We start from the raw sequence: 20186 nt of genomic DNA, 5'->3' as shown, positions 1-20186 counted from the left end.
TGACAAGTGAGGCCTTTAAAACATGTTCCTCATTGTGCAGAGGGTGAAGTTCAGTCTAAACATTTGTCTGCAGGAGACACTGGGAGGACCCAACTGCCTGGGGACCATCATAAACTGCTCACACTCTGGGGCCCCAGGAAGGAAGAGCTTCTTCAAGACACCCTGTCAGAGGCTCTGCGAAGAAGAATTAAATACAAAGAATAAAAAACTTGGTGCCCATACACCTCCCAGCAAGCTATACTTTCTAAGATCTTTAACCTTTAACAGGTATTTTTATCCTAGTTTATCATCCATACTCACACGGCCGGAGACGGGCTAAGCCAGCATCCAAATTCTGGTGCCCTTGGTACCAAAGTCTTAACTCTGTTTCCCACCATCCACTTGCCAGGACACAAGGACGACACACTGCATGCTGGGAGTGGATTCCACAGCAGCCCAGCCTTTCATGAAGAGTCCTGTGGGAGCCTAAATCATTACACTTTGTGTCGGGCCCCAAAGGAGGACCACTCCCCAGCGTGGCCAGTCTGTTCCGTATGGAGAGCAAAGCTGAGTCAAGGTCAATTTCAGCATCCATGGGATGGGGCGGCCCTGCTGGAAGGAGATGCACCTCGTAGCAGTTGGGGACCAGATTTCAAAGGTCTTGCCTGGGAAGATTCTTGGGGCAGATCAGGTGAGACGGGCCCCTCAGTGACTCCTGAAGACCGCTAGCGTCACAAACATGCACTTGTTAAGAGAAGGTCAAGGTGGGGAAGTTCGACCCTGAGGGAAGCAGGGGACAGGACAGGGGAGGGAAAGCCCACTTCCCAAGAGCCAAGAACTGCCTGGAGAGAGACTTCTCACACCCACCAGGGCAAGTCCCCAGTGCCCGCTTTAGAGGTCAAAGTCCGGCCACCTAGAGCAAGATACACAAGTCCTTCATGGACTGGCCTCTCCTCCCAGGCAGCTGCCTTCTGCCCGCTCCTCGCCATATGTACAGGGCCATTGCTCAGCCACACAGAAAGGCCGAGCACCTCTGATGCTTCAGGCTCTCCTCAGCTTCACACTGTATGTTTCCAAAGTCGACTTCACCCCCTGACAGACCTCTGCTCATCCCTCGAGGCCAATCCAACCGGCATCTCCGCGGGAGGTCTTTCTAAGTCCCTGGTCGCTCCTGTTACCAGGCGCTGTCTGCTCCTGTGTAAACTCTTAGGCGAGTTGATGGCTCAGTTCCCACCTTTGTAAATCAGAAATAAAATAATAATAATAATAATGTATCTCACTGAGTTGATGTGAAGATTCAGTGACATGAAATAAACCCAATGATGAGACACGGCCTGGCCAGCCTCAGTGCTGATCCATCCGGCACTGCCTCTCTGGTACCAAGGAAACTGGTAGGGAACTTTCTAACAGGAGCTGCAACCTCAAAAGCAACCCCCTCAGCCTTTGCCTTTGGTGGGGACTCCTTGTTTCTATCAGAGCTCAAATTAAGCTTTTGGGCTGCAAAGGCATCCTTAGCCATCCTAGCAGAGAAGCCCTCACCTGTCTGAGGTTCCCATTCAGCTGTGTTTGTGCCACTGTGAAGCCCCCAGGCCCCTGTACAGCAACATCTGTTTCCATGCCTCTCTCCCATTGCACTGAGACGGGGACCATTTCTGAATCCAAATGCTCTGTTTCCGTGATGAAAGAATGCCAACAGGAGGACTGTTTTTTCCCACACCCCTGGAGAAATTCCCTACAGGCAGAACGCACGTCCAGTTAGAGAGGAGCAGCAGCAGGTAAACATTTTCTCAGGAAGGAAAAGGAGGAGTGGGCAGGGGGCACAAATAAAATCTGCAATTTTTGCCATAAGCTGTTGTCTGTGGAAGCGGGAAAGAGGCAAGGATTTTGTACACACATTTACTTCACTTTGATCTCAGACTTTCAGAGATTTGCAGCATCGTATTTTGGCAAAAAAACTGAAAGACTCCCATTGGAGGTTTAAACGCCATTCTAAGAGCATACCTCCAGTGACAGGGAGCTTGCTACCTATCAAAATAATCCATTCCACATTTGGTATCTCTGACTACTGGAGTTTCCTTTAATGTTAATCAACAGCTTTTTCCATTAGTCATCCATCTGCCCCTTGAGCCCCACAGAATCCATCTGCTTCCTATTCCCAGGATAGACCTTTCAAGGCAGGGCTCTTATACCCCCAGCCCCATCCTTCCTCCAAAGCAACACCCCAGTTTCCTCTGCCAAGGCTTCAGAGCCCTCCCCAACCTGGTCATCTACTTCCACTTCAATGGATCGCCACCAACTGGTCCCACTCACAATGCAGAACCCAGAGCTGAGGGCAGAACTTGTGGTTGACTCCAGACAGCTCAAAACAACAATTCTGACTCTCAGAACCAGAGGTCCTTAAAGATCATCCCAGAAAGTCCAGCTCCCCTACCTCACAGATGAGACCGAAGGCCATAGACATGCAGGAATTTACCCCAGGGTTCTGATAGCCCAGGAGAACAACAGAATCACCTCTGTCAACAATAAACAATATCATCACTGTTGTTGTTTGCATTGGCAGACACATCACAGGATGAACTTGTATTGGACTTCAGTCTCAGAATTGTGATGTTTTCTTCAATGATGTCAACATTAATCTTGCAATTCCTTCCAGTAAGCAAATCAGTAAAAATAATAATAATAATAATAAATAAATAAATCATAGATAGGTAGGTAGACAGATGGAGGAAATCTTTAGAAACAGGAAGTAGATTAGTGGTTGCTGGAGAGCTGCAAGGAGGAGAAGATGGGGAGGGATTGCTAATTTGTACAAACTCTCCTTGGGGGGTGATTAAAATGTTCTGAAATCTGATAGAGGATGGTTACACAACTCAGTGAACGTACCAAAAGTCTCTGAATTATGCACTTAGAAAGGGCGAATCTTATAGTATGTGACTTTTATCTCAAAAAAGCTGTGATCATCTGAAAAAATATAGGAATAGTTGATGTCAACTTTCTTCAGCCTTTCCTTAGAGCCCTTAGTCAACAGATCCTCAAAGGATTCAGATGACTGATATCACCAGTCAGAACAAACCTTGGAAATTCCTGCTTGGATGTTTTTTAAACTTCTGATTCCAAGTCAGCATTCCAAGAAATGGTCTCGATCACAGTCTGTTTGGGTCTCAGATGTGAACTGCCAGGGTCCAAGTTACGAACACTCCCTGTGTGTCGAAAGCCTTAAATAATCATCTTGCTTAGCCTTCCCAGAAGTCTCTTAGGCAGTGGTTCTCAGACTTGCGAGTGCATCAGAAATGCCCAGAGGGCCTGTTGAAATTCAGATTGTTGGTCTCCACCTCAGAGTTTCTGATTCAGTAGGTCCAGGGTGGGACTCAAGTTTCCAGGTGATGCCGTTGCTTCTGGTGTGGGAATCACACACGACACTTAATTCTCCTGTTTTACAAATGAGGAAATGGAAGCTCAGGGAGAGTCAGGAAGGTGCCCAGAATCACAGGATGTAGCAGAGACTACGGTGAGCTGCCCCAAGAACGTTTCTCACATCTCTCCCCTCTTGCTGTTATCAAGAGACAGTTTGAGGACTTCCTTGGTGGTCCAGTGGTTAAGACTCTGCACTCTCAATGCAGGGGACACAGGTTCGATCCCTGGTTGGGGAACTAAGATCCCACATGCTATAGAGCATGGCCTAAAAAGAAATTAATCAATTAATTTTTAAAAAGGATAGAGGTTGAAAATGTTCATTATCCTTTTCCAACATTTCTTGCAGCTAGAGTTGGCTAGGTGACATGATTCCCACCAGGGTCCCTCCTTCCTGCACCAAATCCTGGCAGGATGCTGGGAGATTTGTTTTCATGTCATGCTAGAGACATGCTAGAGACATTGAGCAGGAGGACAAAACATCCCCAGGTCCTTGAATATTGGCAGCTGACCCAACAATCCGTACACTACTGTACACTTTTTATTATGTATGAAAAATAAACCCCAATTGGTTTAAGCCACTATTAGTCATACATTCCATTATTTATAGCTATCATCCCTAAAGATACATAAGAATGATCAATATGGGGGCAAGGATGTAAGCCCACCAAACTGCTGACTCATTCATTCTACTCTCCATAGTGCCACTAGAAATGGAATTTTTTGGCTCTGAAGTACTCAACACACCTAAGAAATATCTTCACTTCCATCTAATAATGTTCATCAAAGGGAAGTGGCTTGAGGAATTTGCCTCAATTCTCCAGCAAAGGAATTGGATGTGGTTTGAATCTAACCAATGTCCCATAACTGACCCGAGTAAGGGTGCCTTTAGAACCTTATACTCAAAGTGTGGTCCACCCACCAGCAGCAGCAGCATCACCTTGGTGACAGAAGCCGAATTTCTGCCCCAATCCCAGTCGTGGGAATCAGAATCTGCATGTTATCCAGATCCGCAGGAGCTTCGTATGCTCACTGAAGACTGAGAAGTAGAGTACTGGCTCCATGGTTCCCAAGACTGAGGGTTAGAATCACCCGGAAATCTACAACCAAATATACAAACCAAAAAACTGAGTCCCAGACCTCACCCCAGACCTGCTGAATCAAAATTCCGCTTCGGTAGGAACCAGAAGCCACATCATTAGATCTTGATACTGTTTTGTTCACGGACCTTTTTGAGAACTTCATTAAAGCTGTACTCTTTCTTGCAGAGAACTGAGTGACTACATATATGCATTCTACTTCCAATTTCAGGAATTCAGTGAAGTCCACCCAGAGTCTTCCTAGGACGTGTGAACTGCAAAAAAAAAAACAAAACAGGAGCTCTCTTTACATGTCCAGGCAGTTACGGAAGTGCACTCAGGATCCTAATGAGAAGAGGCAGCCTCGCTCCTGTCAGCTGGACCAGCCCGGTCAGTTCTCACCTGAAGATGGTTTATGTAACCAGCGAGAGTCCAAGGTCACCATTCAGTTAGCAGCTTCTGCAGCAAGCACAGCTTTGTGCAGTCCGGGCTTTCCCATCACCGCAGATTACAGAGCTTTTCATTTCATTTTCACCCAATTAACCTAATTCACATGGAGGATGACTTCCTGCTCAACCACGGCCCATGAGGATGCCACAGAGGCAGGTGCCTTGTTCAATTAAGAGGAGATTTTGAAAAACACATGCACAACACACTCTTCAAAACAAGGTGTTCAACAGGCAGGGGCAGAGCACCTCAGCCTCCCCCCACCGACTGGCAGCGCCATCTCCCTCTGCCCACACATTTCTATACCACCTTTATTTCCGCATTTTATCATGCAATTGATTACTGGTGTTTTCAGACCTCAGGCTCCTGGAGGCAAATGATGAGTTTTCATCACTCATCATTTATAGCGTATATAGTAATATATATCTAGACCTGGTAAAAGTAGGCACGGAAAAGATGATGATTGGGTGGATGAGTAAATAGAGAGATGGAAAGATGGAGGTGCTGATCTTCAAGTATAGTAAACTGAAAAGAACAGGAAGGGTCTAGAAAACTCAAAGACAGGCTCTCCTTTGCTCTAGATAGCCATGAAGTCTCAGTCAATGCATTTAACCTTGAGTCCTGGTTTAATCCCCCGCTTCATGGATCACTGTCTTGCCATGGCAAAGGAGCTTGCTATGAACCATGCAGCGCAGGACTACCCAAGATGGACAGGTCATAGTGGAGAGTTCTGACAAAACGTGGCCCACTGGAGGAAGCAATGGCAAACCACTCCAGTATTCTTGCCACGAGAGCCCCATGAACAGTATACAAAGGCAGAAAGATATGACACCAGAAGATGGGCTCCCCAGGTCGGAAGGTGTACAGCATGCTACTAGGCAAGAGAGGAGGGCGATTACTAATGGCTCCAGGCTTGGGCGAACTCCGGGAGATGGTGAGGGACAGGGAGGCCTGGGGTGCTGCCATCCATGGGGTCGCAAACAGTTGGACACAACTTAGCAACTGAACAACAACCACAACTTGGTTTACCCTCTACAAGATGGATGGTGCCGCTAAGAACACACAACTGGATTTCTGATTTCTGCGTTCAGTTTCTGTGACAACTGAATTAGAGACCATGTGTAAGCACGTTTTTGGAGAGAGCAGCCCTCAGACTAGGACGTAGAAAGGGAGGGGTCCCAAACTAGCAGAGCTGGGCTCCAGGTCTGGTTTTACCATTGCCAGGTATTTGACTTTGGGCAAGCAGTCTTAAACTCTCTGTGCTTGCTTCCTGTTTTGAGTAATGAGGATGACAGTGATTCCCTCCCTGGGGCTCTGAAGGAGGCACTAAGACATGGGCAGAGTGCGGTGCTGGCACTTTATGCCACATTGCTGGATGGCATCTACGGTCTTGGAGTTGCCGATGGGATGCCAGTGGGATGTGGTTAGATAAGAAAAATTGCCATTTCATTAAATGTGATCAAATTGTGCGGGAAAGCATAATCCAACAAGGAGATCTTTAATTAGAGGTGGAGAGGGAACAGGGTGTCCTAGGAGAATTCTCACCATGCAGGACTCACAGCTCAGCACTCTACAGAACATAAAGCTTTCAAAGCCAAGTTTCACAATTTTCCACCACATGAGCAAACTTCATTTGCCTTGATGAGGCAATAACTTCACGCTTTTATGTATTTCCCTTTCCACCCCTTTTTCTGGCCTCCTCACTCACCCACTGCTTTCCTCACAGCCCCCTGCTTCATTCTGTTCCCTTCCCAGCCCCCGAGGTGGCCAAGCTGCTCAGCGATTTGGGGCCGGAGTCCTGGGTTCAAATCCGCGTGCATAACCTCCCATTTCAGTTCACCTCCCTGGACCTCAGTTCCCTTCGTATCCAGCATCATCCACTCAGCCTCAGGGGCGGGGGCTGCTGTCAGCGGTTAGCAAAACATCACAGCCGCTATGGTGGGTGCTGGGAGATCATAGTTTCTCTCTTCTGTGTGTGTTTGTGTGTGTGTGTGTGTGTGTACACGGGGATCCAGCTAGAAGAAGCTCCAGTGGATCTGATTCATTTGCTCAGGAAGAAGGGGAAGTGAGAAATCCCCAGACTCAAACCATTCTTGGATGGAAGCCCTCTGCTGCCAAAGCCTATAGAAACATCCTGGTATTTTACAAGCCTCTGGCGCCTTCCACCAGGGCTGGGAGGCTGATTCGGCCGGAAGGGCTAGCAGATCTCCTCTTGACCACCCTGGGGTTCTACCTCTCTCTCTGCCCAGCTGCTGTCTGTCCAGAGGCAGTTAGGCATCAGCCCAGGAAGGGATATTCTTGGCTCAGAATGCTCCTCCCCAAACACCCAACTCAAGAACCCAAACCATGGGCAAGCTTGTGTTTAGGAAGAGCTCTCACAGCAGAAGAGCAGCAAGGAGGCTTGTGAAGGGGCAAGCCTCTGAAGCCCTATTCTGTGGGGCAGTGGTCAACTGCCCATCCATGTTGCCTGAGTGCCCCCTCATCCCAGTGCAGCTCACGTCAGGCTCACACACATGCGGCTCTGGGCAGTGTCTGCTATCGTCTCCAGCCCCATCAGTTCTCGCAACAGGGAGAGGAGGAGAAACTGCTAAGTAGCCCTGGGAGGCTGAGCTGCTCAGTTCTCCGCCTACTACATGCTGGGCTCTTTCGTAGGCACCTCAAGTCACCTCTTCCCTGTGGTGGACCCTACTGGGCCCATTTTACAGATGAAGAAACTGAGGCCCATGGAGGTATAAAGTGCCCAGGTGAACTCAGCTGGACCATAGCAGACTCAGGTTTCAAACATGTATCTGGCTAATATTCTGTGCAGTGGCCTTTCCACTCCCCAGGACATGTCAGACACCCGCATCCTATAATTTTCCAGACTTTCCACCCAAGTTTCTGGGGGCTTCAAGGCCCAGCTTGAAGGGCAAGCAGAAGAGCACAAAGTGCCACACAGCAGAATACACACGCTGGGGGGTGAATCGGGGCTTTCCTTCTGCACAGTCACGGGGCAGGAACACCCAGCCTTCGCCTGGGTGTCATCCCTTAGCAGAATGGGGCACAGAAACCACCCAATCAGTGCCTGGAATACCCCAAAGTTCCAGAGTTCACAAGATGTCCAAGTTTGTAGCCTCCGGCCTACAAAATACTCTTCACACAGCCAACTTGGGCCAAACTAGCACCTCTCAGAGGCTGCACTTATAGCAGGGCAAAATGACTGATTGAGCAAGTGTGGTTTGGGCCTATAGGCTAAGACTCCAGTGGTAAATAATAAGCTGGGGGGGAAGAAAACAATTTATCAGTAGAATGATAGGAAGCCCATGGGTAAAACCAGAACTGCACTTTCTCACCGTGCAGAGTGGATGTGAAATTTCCCCCCATTTCTCTGTAAATAAGGGGCTGGCACTACCGGTGAAATAATTTACGACCCAATGTGTTCCACTGTAAATGGCTGCTCTGTTTACGGGCTGTAAAAACATCTCTGAACACACTGACCTTCAGCAGGTGAGCCCTGGAGTTTATAGCGCTGAGGAATTGCTTTACTGCTCTCGCAGGGGCCACGGTCATGCTGGACACCTGTTAGGGGTCAGAGGTGGGGGACACGGGCCTCCAGAATCTCAGGAAGACAAAACCCACGGAGGAGCAAGGTGCCCCTACGCGAACCAACCAGATAAAACAAACCACCAGTGCCCAGCCAGAGCTTGGCCAGGGGCAGGCATCCAAGTCCAGCACAAGCCGGTTAAACTGACCTAAGTGGGAATTCCCTGGGGATCCATGGATTAGGACACGGCACGTTCACTCCCGAGGGCCCAGGTTCAATCCCTGGTCGGGAAACTGAGATCCTGCAGGCCACGCGGCATGGCCAAATAAACTAGCAAATAAATAGACAGACCTAGGCTAAGGAGTGTGGCCTGGAGGGCACTGCTAGAGTTGGAAGGTCCTGTCAGAGGTTTCCCAGGGGGTGCTAGAGGTAAAGAACCCACCTACCAATTCAGGAAACACAAAAGAGATGTGGGTTCAATCCCTGGGTCACAAAGATCCCCTGCAGGAGAGCATGACCACCCACTCTAGTATTCTTGCTTGGAGGATCCCATGAACAGAGGAGCCTGGTGGGCTGCAGTCCATAGGGTTGCAAAGAATCGGACAGAACTGAAGCAACTTAGCACACAGGCACATCAGAGGTCAAGAGAATGGAATCCTAGACAGGTCCTGAGGAAATGCCATGGGCCAAGCTGGGATAATCTAAGTAAATTGATAATTATGAGGAGCAGGAGCAAGAGAAAGCTTAAAGGTGGTGTATTAGCCAGGATTTCCAGAGAAATAGAGCCAATAAGATGTGAGTGTGTGTGTGTGTGTGTGTGTGTGTACACCCCCAGGCTCCTCTGTTCATGGGATTTCCTATCGCAGGGGATCTTCCTGACCCAGGGATTGAACCCACGTCTCTTGCGTCTCCTGCATTAGCAGGTGGATTCTTAACCACTGAGCGACTTCGGAAGCCCATATATGTATATAATGATATTTATAAAAGGAGATTTATCCTAGGAATTGGGTCATGAAGTTATGGAGGCCAAAAGTTCCACAGTCTGCCACCCGCAAACCAGATAATCTCTGTCAGAGGTGCTGAATGCCTGACACCCGGGAGCACTGAGGTCCAAGGGCAGAAGACAGACGCTTTAGCTTAAGTAGAGAAAGAACTTGTCCCTCCCCCTGCCCCCGCCGGTTTGTTCTGTTGAGGCCCCAGGGGACTGGGTGATGCTCACCAGCACTAATGAGGATGACCTTTACTCAGGTTACCCATTCAAAAGCTCAGCTCTCCTGAAGACACCCTCACAGATACACCCAGAAATCAGGCATTACCAGGCATCTGGGCATCCCTTAGCCCAGTCAAGTTGGCACATCAAATTAACCATTACAGGTAGGGGAATTCCCTGGTGGTCCAGTGGTTAGGATGCTGCCCTTCCACTGCAGAGGGGCACAGGTTCGATCCCTAGTCGGAGGACTAAGATCTCACAAGATGCATGGTGCAGCCAAGAAATAAAAATGAAAACCATCACAGATGGGAACTACAGCCTGACAGCGAACAAATCTAGATTAAAGGCCAACTGAGAAATGTTTTAGAAAGTATTCATGAGTCAAAGAAGCAGAAATGATGCATGGGTGAACTGAACTGACAGAAAAGAGCAGGTTCAGGGCAAATAAAAATACTTTTTCTTCTTGACCCTTCGGCTTGCTCTGAGAAGGTTTCCTTTTGGCTTATCAATGCCTCCATATGGAGATTTCAGAGGGGCCTCAATGTGAAGCTCATATCCCCAAAGCCAGTCGCCAGACTCTCCGGGAAGATGACAAGTACCAGCCTCAGTTGGGCGGATATTCTTTAAGTCTTCACAAGAAAGCTAAGGCAACATTTGGCCAAACCTCTAGCGTTTCACACCATGTTATCAGGCACAGACCCTTTGAGAACAGAGAGATTACACCAGAGACGGAAGATGGCCCAGCTAAAAGCACACTTGGAGGGCTCCGAGCCCTTCAAGGCGGTGATGCAAGCGAGGACTGCGTACAGTTTGTCCACATGAAGAGTCCTGGAAGACGTCTTCCCACTCCACAAGCATCCTGGCCAAATGAGGAAGAGTCAAAAGGGTTGGCTTGAAGTTGCCCAATACTCCAGGCCTCTGGGGAGAAAGAAGGAGGAAGCGGGCCATTGTGTCCAGACCAAGTTAGAAATGTAGTGGCCCCCATTCCTGGTGTTTTTAATACTGTGCCTTTGAAGGGAATTTTCATTTTTTAATTGAAAAAAAAAAATTACGGTTGATGACCTGCCAGTCCTTCACACATACAATTATCATCGAAAGCCAGAGGCCTCCAACCTTCTGTAAATAAACAGGTAGAAAAATATCTGAGAAGACTTGCAGCTTGGGGTTGGTGGGGTTGACGGGGAGTCCTTCATTCCTGCTCTCCCCGTGTGCATATCACATGCCCACTCATGTGCATACACAGACACACACACACATGCACACGCTTACACACATGGGACTCCTCAAGCAAGGCTTCTCCAACCATCATAACCCAACACTGAGCACTGGGCCTGGGCTAGTATGGCTACATAACTAATTGGCAAATACATTATTTAATAAATAAGGGTATAAATGAGAGCTAGAAAACAGACTATGAGGAAGAGGAAGAGGAGAGGATACAAAGCAGATGTAGGTTGAAATCTTGCACCCAGAGTGCTCGGCAGTCTATTGGCAAGAGCAAAATTGCATAACACTTTCAAAACTACAAAGCCCCTCCACAGCCCACATCTCTCGACTCTCATCCCCCTGCAAGAGGTAAGGTCTTTGTGCTGATATTATAGAAGAGGAAGCTAAAGTCCAGGAAGGTCTGCCAGTTTGTCCGAGGTGGAAAAAAACAGAGAAAGGAACTGAAACTTCTGAAGTCAAAGCTCCTGGTTTTCAGGCTTGGGACCCCTGGATTAAATCTACACAGTGTAAGCCTGTGACACCATCACAGTCTAGGAAGACAGGAAAAGCTAACAATGTCCATCTATTCATTCCTTTACTCAACGCTTTTGTAATGGGCACTTGATACATTCCAGGTTGTTGGAGGAGCTAGAGTCACAATAGATGGGATGGTCCCTGTCCTCCCCAAAGACCAAAGGGTGAAAAAGATAAACAAGATAATTAGAGACTGGGAGGAGTGCCATTAAAGACAGAAACAAGGCGATGGAATAGAAAGTAATTGTGGGACTTCCCTGGTGGTCCAGTGGTTAAGAATCTGCCTTGCAATAAGGGGACACGGGTTCAATTCCTGGTCAGGGAACTAAGATCGCACATGCCAAGGGCCAGCTAAGCCCCTGCTCCACAACTACTGAGCCAGCACACTCAGTAAGATCCCACATGTCACAACTAAGACCCAACAGAGCCAAAATAAATAATAAGTAAATAATATCTTAAAGCTAAAGAAGGTTTTTTTTTTTTTAAAGAAAAGAAAAAAGTAATTGCGGGAGTCCACTTGGATGGGTAGCTCTAGAAGCTTCGGAGAAATGTTCATATGAACCAAGAGCTAAAGGATGAGAATGAGCCAGTCTTGCTGAGAGCATTCCCGGCAGAGAAAGGGAGCATGTGTCAAGGGCTGGAGGCAGTAAAGAGGCTGTAGAGACCTAGATGAGGAAGGCGGCCAATGCGACAGGAATATGACTCAGAGAAAAGAGTCTTCCATGGATGTAAATGTCAGTATAGACCTGGATGTTGATGGAGACCATTTGGTTTTGCCTGCCCAACTTCCCACTCCTTTCTTTTGGCTTCAGAATATCATTTTCCTTTGAATAATTACTCTTCCACTATTCTCACGCCATGAGGTTGGGTGGGTTGACCCTGCTCCCAGCACCAGAAGTGAGCAGGAAAAGTATGTTTGGATCATGATTCCCTGCCTCCATCTTCCCCGCATCATCCCACCAACTATCCCACCCATCCACCCCACCAGCCTGGACACCATGTTACTCAACTAGACCAATAAACAGAACTTCCACCAGAACTTCCGGTAAAGAGTTAAGCATGAGCTGGGACTGGGGACCATCACATCACAACAGGAGGACATGCCTTAGAATAAACCACCCCAGAACAGAGCAGAGCTGAGAACAAGCCCTGCAGCTATTGTCTGAGCCCCAGGATCCAGCTGCACCTAAACTTTTCACCTATGTGAGTCATTAGATCCTTTTTTTTTTTTTTCTCAACCAAGTTTGAGACAGAGTTTCTCCAACTTACAACTCATGCATGATCCACCCTTACACAGCCATACTGACTGCCAGGTGGCAAACTGACCGAGAAGGGGCAAAAGTAGACCCCTCGGAAGGCCATCTGGGCATCAGGAGAGCAGGATCCAAACTTCCAGCCAACAGCATCCAGGTTTTTGGAGCAATTGATTACACTGAAATGTCTGGCCATCTGTATACTGCATCCCGCTCGCAGGTCAGGTTCACCTGATGGATAGAGGCACCCACACTTCACGTGGGTTCCCTCCATCAGCCTGGATCACTCTCATATTCTAGGTCTCAGTTCAAAGGACCCTTTCTCAGACTGGTTTCTACCCAAGGGGACTCTATCACTTCTTTTTTAAAAAAAAATATAAATATTTATTTATTTATTTTGGCTGTACCAGGTCTTAGTTGCAGCATGGAAACTCTTAGTTTCAACATGTGGGAGCTAGTTCCCTGACCAGGGATCGAGCCCGGGTCCCCTGCATTGGGAGCACAGAGTCTTTGCTGCTAGACCACCAGGGAAGTCCCCTCACTGGCTCTTTTCCATCCCATCAATTGGCTCATGGGTTCACAGCATATCGCCATGGTCCATAATTATCTTGCTTATTTATTTGTTTGTCCTTTTGGTCTGTGTCTCCCAGGGGAATGAAGGCAAGCTTGAGGAAGACAGGGACATGTCTCTTCTATTCAGCTCCCCTAGCTATTGTGTCTCTTGCTCCTAAACACAGTCGGAATACAGCAGGTGCTCAATAAATACAGTTTGTCCACCTTTTAACCCCAGACCTACTCTCCTGACAATTACTCCAAAAAGGCTACTCAAAAGAAACCGTTTAATAGAAATACAGATAGTCCTTGCAAACAAAACTGTTTCAAAATCAAGGTCCTTAGGTGGATAGTGCCATAGCCACAAAGTGGTTACTGCAGTCTGAGAGAATTATAAAGATTTAGAAAAATGCCCTCAAATAATATCAAGTGATAAAGGAAGGACTAAAACATTATCTGGATTGTGCTCGTATTTAAAGACAAACACCTACCTGTAATCAAAATCTAAACACACGTGGATAAGTACAGGAAGGGAGGGGAGGTACAAAAATAAACAGGTGATGTGGAAGGTGTGTGGATCCAGGTCTTTTTTTTTTTTTTTTTTCAAAGTACTGCTTATCTCCTTCCAAGTGGCTTTAACAGTAAATGGGCAACACGAAATTGTGCAAAACGACCAGATTCAGAATAAAATAGTGTAAGACATGGGGCTGTAGGAATAGTGTCGACCACAGAACTCTTGTGAAGTTTCCATGGGATCCTGGATTTAGAAATACCCAGTACAGATCTGGTATAAATGTTTGTTCCATAAAATTTAGTAATAAAAGAACTACAATAAAAGCATAATGCTGATAAGCATCATCATCTGAAGGTGGGAGGATGGGCTCCACTCCTACCTGTGTGACCTTGGGGGAAATATTTAACATCTAGAAGCCTCCATGTCCCCATGTGTAAAAGGAGATGATGACAGTGCCTGCCTTGTCCAGTTCTTCTGAAGCTTCCTTGGATCCGGCAAGAACTCAGAAGAGATCATCACCATCACCGTCAGCACTGAGCAGTAAGAGTCGTGGGGAACAGAGTTTCAACCAGGCTTCTATTATTCTGTCCCTTGATCTGGCCGAGGCCCGCAATCCCTTACTGTCGTTAACTGGGTGCAGAGAAAAAGGCTTCAATGGACACAGACGTGTAGAAAGAAATGAATCACTGACCCTTCAAGAGAGGGGATTTTTTTTTATATTATTCCTATGTCACATCAAAAGGGCACTTGACTCTTATAAAATGCTTTGCAATCACTTCTTCGCTGCTCGCTGGGAGTCGAGTGGGGGAAGCCTAAGTCATCTGCCCTCTCTTCTGCAGGCCTGCTGTGCTCCTGAGCTCTGAGATCGGGCGAAGAAGCAGACGCTGTCCATGCCCAAGAGGAGCTGTCTCCCAAGGTACAGAGACGCATCAGGAACCACGGAAGGGGCAGGACTGCTTTGCACACGGTCCATCACTGTCTTGAGAAGCAGACAGAGATCTAATCCATCCCGTGCGCCAACGATTCATCCTCTTAGCGTTGCTTCTAGCTGTCTCTGGCTTTCCCTGTCCTCACCCCAAGCACCTTAGAGCAGTCCCTGGGCCTCCCTGACCTCCTTGGAGGAACAGGTTTATAGTCAAACTGCATCTCTATTTAAATTCTAGCTCCGCCTCTTCCTAGCCGTGACTCTGGGCAAGTTATTTCAACTCCCCGAGGCCGTTCTCTGCTGAGGCTATTACGAGGATTAACTAAGTTCTGGACATAGTATGTGTGCAAAAAGTGATAGTTATTAGTAGCAGCAGTAGCAGTAGTACAAAGACTCGAGAGAGAATATCAGAAGCCAGTTAGGAAGTTATTTAAAAAAGAGGACAAAAGAAAGGAAGGGGGGGGGGGGGAATGTGACCACAAGCTTCCCCAGCATAAACCAGCCAGTCAGCCCCCTTCATTTACAGGATGAAGTCCATCCTCTTGACACGCCCCACGTGAGGGGCTCCAGGGTCCAACCTGAGCCTCCCTCCCAGGATACCCTCTTGCTGCTCTCAGCACTTGGACACTCTGCTCCAGCCGCACTGAGCCCCTGGATGCTCTTCCAAAGCATCATGATCTCTCAGGGCTGGGCTAGGGGGTCTCATCTCTTGCTCCCTCAGGGCCTGTGTATTGCCCTCAGGAGACACGTAGACACTAAGCTTTCAGGGGACGCCTAGCTGTCAGTCTACCCAACGAGTTCCTTGAGTCCCCTCTTGCAGAGTCTCATCTGATTGATTTCCCTCTCCCAAGTTATCTCTCGCTGAGCTCAACCTGCCTTGGATTGAATGGATATATGACAAACCGTGCACTGTGTGGCAGAAACAATTCTGGTGGCTTCCCTGGCAGCTCAGCGGTAAAGAATCCATCTCCTGCAATGCAGAAGACACCAGAGATGCAGGCTCAATCTCTGAGTTGGGAAGATCCCTAGAGGAGGAAATGGCAACCCACTCCAGTATTCTTGCCTGGGAAATCCCATGGACAGAGGAGCCTGGCAGGCTATAGTCCATGAGGTCGCAAAGAGTCGGACATGACTGAGCAACTGAACACACACACAGGAGAGAGTGAACAATTGTCAAGAAGACCCCAGTTTAACTGCTGGGTCAAGAAGATCCCCGGAGAAGGGATAGGCTACCCACGTCAGTATTCTTGGGCTTCCCTGGTGGCTCAGCTGGTAAAGAATCCACCTGCAATGCAGGAAATCTGGGTTCAATCCCTGGGTTGGGAAGATCCTCTGGAGAAGGGAAAGGCTACCCACTCCAGTATTCTGGCCTGGAGAATTCCATGGATTGTATAGTTCATGTGGTAGCAAAGAGTCAGACACGACCAATCAACTTTCACTCACTCACTCGATCAAAGACTCTGCATTTACCAAGGAGCCTTGTTCCTTACAACCAGCCCCAGCTCTGCCCAACAGGGTGAATCAGGTCATCTGCCTTCTACCCTCTTGGGTGCCCGCAAGGAGCACCCACAGGCCTCAAGCCACCACTCTACCCTGTTGATTTTCCTCACCCGAGCTTGAAGGAAAGCAGAATGAACAGCATGTCTGCACAGGCTAAAGGTCACAATCACGATTCCCCGTGCTCCAGAGGGCCTTCAACCACTCTTGTCTTTTTCCCAACCACTCTTTCTGAGGCTCAGGGATGGAGGAAGGGGATGAAAGAGAAGGAAAGTGAAAGTGAAAGTCGCTCAGTTGTGTCCAACTCTTTGCAACCCAATGGACTATACAGTCCTTGGAATTATCTAGGCCAGAATAGTGGAGTGAGTAGCCTTTCCCTTCTCCAGGGGATCTTCCCAACCCAGGGATCGAACCCAGGTCTCCCGCATTACAGGTGGATTCTTTACCAGCTGAGCCACCAGGGGAGCCCAAGAATACTGGAGTGGGTAGCCTATCCCTTCTCAGGAGGATCTTCCCAACCCAGGAATCGAACTGGGGTCTCCAGCATTGAAGGCGGATTCTTTACCAACTGAGCTATCAGAGAAAGAAGGACCAGATATTAAAGGGGCACTTCTCTGAGAAGCAAAAACACAAGTTCCAGAGAGTTGGAATCGAAGACCCGTGTCCTGAGAATTACACTATCACAAGAATGCTATTCGCTAGCTCATGACATAAAAACAGATTTATTCCCCCAATTCACATCTTCATTTCTCCCCAGAAATTGATCACAAGTTCAAATCCTTCAGGGCTTGATATGCTTATCCCAATCCACCTGCAAAGAAAGATATTTTCCTGAAGATTAGATTTATTGTTATCTTCTATAAATACAGTGCTTTGCAGATAATGAGGTAGGAGCCAGTTAAAGTACACTAGAACATGTACAGGAGAACTGAAGATTATCACCACTGTTCCTGGGCTGGGTCATAAAGTTGAACAGATGCCCGAATGAACGCCAATAATTATTATGCGTAAATGATCATATATGACTATTTCATACCTCAATGTGAATGTTTTTTTTTTTTTTAACTATGTAAAGGACAAGATGTGGCCGTTAACATTTCCCACTGTGACCAACTCAGTGGACATATCTATTGAAAGCAATGCCATATAAACCTAGATTTTCTAAGACAGTTGGAATAAATCTCTCCTTCCCTGACACACCTCAGAAGACCTGAAAATACTGATGTGCGGTTGCTGAGGTGTTGAGATTCCTGTGAGTTTGTGCATATAGAGCAGCCAGAGTGTTTGTCAATTAGAACACGACTCCTCAGAGTCATGCCTCAGAGGCAGCCTCCCCACCATCCATTGTGTTCCGAGGGGCTGGCATATGCGAGGGAGTCGACAGGTTCGGATGAATGAATGAATGAGTAGGTGGAGTAGATCATTTCAAACATGAGCCTGCTTATCTCTAGGATTCACTGTGAAAATGTAAAGTTGAGTTTTAAAAACATATCCTTTCCTGTCCCTGATCCTAGGGTTGCCCCTATACCCATCGGTCAAGCATTCACAGTTAAAAGAACATATATTAATTAGGGTGTTTTCAACAGCAAAGGATAAGCCACCAAATTTAAAGTGGCTTAAAGAATTAGAACAAGTATGGGGATCCCTGGTGGCTCAGTAGCAAAGAATCCACCCACAGTGCAGGCCACATGGGTTCATTCCCTGGGTTAGGAAGATGCCCCGGAGAAAGAAATGGCAACTGGCTCCAGTACGCTTGCCTGGGAAATCTCACGGATAGAGGAGCCTGGTGAGCTAAAGTCCATGGGATTGCAAAGAGTTGGACAAGACTTACTGACTAAATCTCAAATACACCAACTGCTGGGGCTTCAAAGGTTGTTACAGAAGAGGCCCTTCCCACCCCCACACACTATTAAGCATGAGTGCCCATTAAAGTAAGTTTTCAGTTTCATTATTCAAAGGCAGAGAATCTTATTGAACTCAGAGTAACCACACAAGGCAGGTGTAGATCAGAGCATGTGTCTTAATGAGGCTCCCCTAAACTTACCCGGCTGTGTCACTGACCTTTCTTATCCGTGGCTTGTGTCACTAGACTAGAGGAATTTACTTCTATGGCTTCTGTTCCAAGGGAGTATTCAAACCAATCACGAGTGAGTCCATTTCCTCACCTGCAGAAGAAAGCAGAGCGTGCTTGCTCCTGCTGCTGCTAAGTCGCTTCAGTCGTGTCCGCTCTGTGCTACCCCATAAACGGCAGCCCATCAGGCTCTGCCATCCCTGGGATTCTCCAGACAAGAACACTGGAGTGGGTTGCCATTTCCTTCTCCAATGCATGAAAATGAAAAGTGAAAGTGAAGTCACTGAGTTGTGTCCAACTCTCAGCAACCCCATGGACTGCAGCCTACCAGGCTCCTCCGTCCATGGTGTGCTTAGGAGTCTTCAAACATCACTCTGCCTTCAGTATCACAGGACACCAGAAAACCCATTTTCTCATATTTTACTTAAGAATTTTGATACAGAATGCTAGCCCACTGATAAAGACTCTGATGCTGGGAGGGACTGGGGGAAGGAGGAGAAGATGATGAGGATGAGATGGCTGGATGGCATCACCGACTCGATGGATGTGAGTTTGAGTGAACTCCGGGAGTTGGTGATGGACAGAGAGGCCTGGCGTGCTGCGATTCATGGGGTCGCAAAGATTTAGACACGACTGAGCGACTGAACTGAACTGAACTGATGACAAACCCATTGTTTCCAATTCAGATAACATGAAGATGAAAGAGGCAGGGGCGAGTTTGAGGTTGATTTGACAACTCCATCAAGGTTCTAGAATTTTCCATGTCAAATACATCAGCTTTGTTCCCAGACTGACTCCCTCTATGGCCACAAAATGGATGCCACCATTCCAGGCATCACAGGAGCAGAGAAATATCCAGAGACAGAACAGAGACTTAATCTTCTCGTTTCCCCTTTTGAAGAGCTGAAGAAACCTTTCCAGGGAGCCTCCCAGCAGCTCCCCCATTATTCTATCCCTTAGGCCATTGTAGCTGATACATCTGCCCTAAAACCCATTGCTGAACAAGCAAAGGGTGATTATGGTAACTAAGTAAATGAATGACAATTCACTTGAGGTAGATACCTTCCACTACCAAATTGAGATTCTGTTAGAAATTTCAGGGAAGGAGGCAAAGTCCAGGCAAGCAATAGGACCTGTACAAAATGTTTCCCATGAACCGGGGCCTTTCCGATTTGAAGCTGACTGGGTTCTAGGCATCTCTTCAGGCAGGGAGGCTATGGAAGGGAAGGGCGTGGGCACTTGGGTCACCCATGTTGTCTGCTTCTGGCTCCTCTAAGGGCCTCAGCCAAGTCTGTGGTGGAGGAGTGGAGGGGAGCGCTGGTGTGACAATTTCTGGCAGTGTGGCCACTGCCAGTGGTTCACCTGCTTATAACACTTCCCCAGGCTTCCGCATCTCACAGGATATGTTAGGAAAAAATGCAGTCAGGGTACAAGAGCAAAGGGAGCCACTTTATTGGGTACCTCTGGGACACACGGCATTCTTTTACACACCAAATCATTTAATTCTCACAGTAACTGCCAGTTAAGTTGTCACCAGCATTCTGTCATAAATGAGGAAGCTGAGGCATGATTAAACAACTGCCAACATCCCACAGCTAGAAAGTGGCAGATCCAGGCCTCAAGCCGCCTGACTCTAAAACCTGCAGCCTCTGAATGCAGACGTGTTACCCTCCAGTGGGGGACAGAGTACCAAGCTGCCAGTGATGAGAAAGAGACACACACAGAAACTGTGAAGTCAGTGTAGGAACATTACCAGAAAAGCTGAAGAAAGAGTTAACAATGTTTAGGAACCCAGAGTTGGCATCACATTATGACCCCATAAATTGATCATACACACACAAGGTCCAAACAAGGCACCCTCCACTCCCAAAGCCGCATCCATGGGTCATCACAAGTGGATTTCATAAGACCCCCTAAACCAGTGTCACTCAAAGAATGGTCCACGGACCCACGATGGGCCATAAACTATTTGTTTCCAACTCAAG

The 20186-nt window shown here is 47.6% G+C and overlaps 1 non-coding gene across 1 annotated transcript; it reads left to right on the top strand.

Moving 5' to 3' along the window:
* TRNAE-CUC lies at positions 3557–3629 on the top strand. The gene has a single exon. It is a non-coding gene; the product is annotated as a tRNA-Glu (tRNA).

This window comes from Capra hircus, chromosome 8 (genome assembly GCF_001704415.2).
Source record: "Capra hircus breed San Clemente chromosome 8, ASM170441v1, whole genome shotgun sequence".
Classification (NCBI taxonomy): domain Eukaryota; kingdom Metazoa; phylum Chordata; class Mammalia; order Artiodactyla; family Bovidae; genus Capra; species Capra hircus.
The sequence above is the reverse complement of the archived record's forward strand: the minus strand, read 5'-3'. Positions and strand labels throughout refer to the sequence as shown.